The following is a 2,406-nucleotide window of genomic DNA, read 5'->3' as shown; positions in this document are numbered from 1 at the left end:
AAGAAGGCATTCTGAATTGATTGGCGTTAGTTTGAAATTAATTGGAATTAAATTGGTAGAGTTGTGACTGTTTAAAGTATATATAAATTGGGTGGCTGGGTTAAAGGTGGGGTGGCCGGTCTGTGGGGGTGGCCAGTCTTTGGGTGACGGACGTTAGCTAATTCTCTGTGTTACGACCCTAGCGGTTACGTCACGTGTACCCCCACAAAAAACCCATGCAAGGCATCAGCCCCTCAATGGTTACGGACCAATCAAAGCTGGATCACCTCACAAACAGGATCACGACGCTCCAGGAGCCACCGTGATCCAGGATCACCGTGATCCAACCATACTAGTGATCCTCTCGGATCACTTCTAGTATATAGACCACATTCATTTGCACTTTCATAGATTCTAGCTCACCAGCTATCAACTAAAACTTCTTTACATTGATCAAGCCTAACACGCATTGAATCTACCATTAAGAGACGTGACACTCCGACAAGCTCAGCATCACGCCCTACGCAATCTGCCAACAATAAACCTAGCACGGCTTAGTTTAACATAGTTGGACTCCAACCGTCACACTCTGCTTATAGACTATAATATATTACCTATTAGTAAGTGCTAGGCTTATAACTTTATAAAGTAATAATTAGAGCTAAAGATATATTTATTTTATAAATATAACTATTAAAGAGCTAAATATAAAGATTTAACTATTATTTATAGCTGGTTTAGGCTTATATAAAATATAATTATAAAGTATAATATCTAATTAGATAATATCTAGAACTTTAATAAGACTGGCTTTATAATAAGCCTTATTATAGCCAGTATGGCTATTATAGGATTAGAAAGGCAAGAAAGGCTAAAATTAATATAGCCTAGAAACCAGGAATAAATTACTATAATCTAGGTAATTAATATAGAAGGTTAATTAATTGCGCTGTTTATTATTAATGCAGGCTAATATTACCTTACTAATTAGTACTAAGAATATAACCTCTTAGGCAATTAAGTTATTATAATAAGCTAAAATAAATAGATAAATAATAAGCTAGGTCTTAAGTAGCTAAAGCACTTTAATTAGTTTATAATTAACTAATTAACTAGTTCTTATTATCTCCTAATTTTTAATAGTTATAAAAGCCACTACTTAGCTAATTTTAAGAGATATTACTAGGATTATAAGATTATTATACTCTATATACCTGCTTATATATCTTATTTACTTTAGCCTCTTAATATTAGGTGCTTTATAATGCTAAAAAAGGCTTATAGTTAAGAAATAAAGTATCTAATTAGATACTTTATAACTTATATTTCTAAAACTAAGTTCTTTTCTGCCTTTTATATTATATTTAAAGCTACCTTTATAGAAAGTAATATCTAAGGGGGTTTTAGAGGAGCTAGACTTACTCCTCTTAACCTAGAAACTATAATCTTAAAGCTTAATATATAGCTATAGACCTTAATGCCTCCTAAGAAGGCCACTTAACTATTAATACTATAGGCTTTAAAGACCTTAAAAATAATAATTAAGGCCTAATCTTAGTCTAAATACCTTAAAAGATAAATTAAAAGGTATTATAATAGCTCCCTAAAGTCTATTATTAAAGCTTTAAAGTTAGCTATTAAGGTAATAAAGGCAGTTATATATAAGGTTACCTTATTAAGGGCTAAGCTTTATAATCTTTAAGATACAAATAAGATACTAAGCCGGTACTAGAGGGTAAAAAGGATTAAATTATAAAAAGAAGGGGTAATAATTATATAGGAAGTATTATAAGTAATTAATTAGATAGATATTAATATATAGGTAGTGGCCAAATTATTAAGAAGTAGTAGTTAAAGAAGGTTAAAGCGACTAGGTAGTTGGCGCTGTGGTATATGCGGTAAGGGTAGTTATAATGCCAGGACTTATAAGGATATTCTTAAGTTATCTGGGGAGGAATTTAGCGAGTAAAAGTGGCCCTTTTTAAACTGCAGCTTAAGCTTTCGAGCTATAGCTTGAAAAGGTTAAGGAAAGTAACCGGCTTACTTATCTAACCGGCTTGCTTATTAACCACGTTATAGTATTTATATAAATAGTTTCTTTATAGAAAATATATTAAAAAATAAAATAATCTATTATAAAATATATATTTTAAAATATATTATACTTTAAATATAATTTAAAATAAATAAAGGCTTATTAAAATAAAGATGTAAAAGTTAAAATGCCTATCTATGTTACGATTCGTGCCCGTAACAGCGCTGTAAGGCTTCTATAAGGTAGCTGTAGCACACCCATGATTGCTTACATAGCGATTATGGCCCGATCTTTTGCCCTGTGGTTTAACGGCTTGTGCAACCGTTACACGATAATCGCTGTTAGCGGGTGGCCCGAAGGTCAAGGGTTCGATTCCCCCTTGCAGCCTTTGG

The sequence above is a fragment of the Fusarium odoratissimum genome (genome assembly GCF_000260195.1).
Source record: "Fusarium odoratissimum NRRL 54006 unplaced genomic scaffold supercont1.13, whole genome shotgun sequence".
In the NCBI taxonomy this organism is placed as follows: domain Eukaryota; kingdom Fungi; phylum Ascomycota; class Sordariomycetes; order Hypocreales; family Nectriaceae; genus Fusarium; species Fusarium odoratissimum.
Note: the sequence above shows the minus strand (reverse complement) of the source record.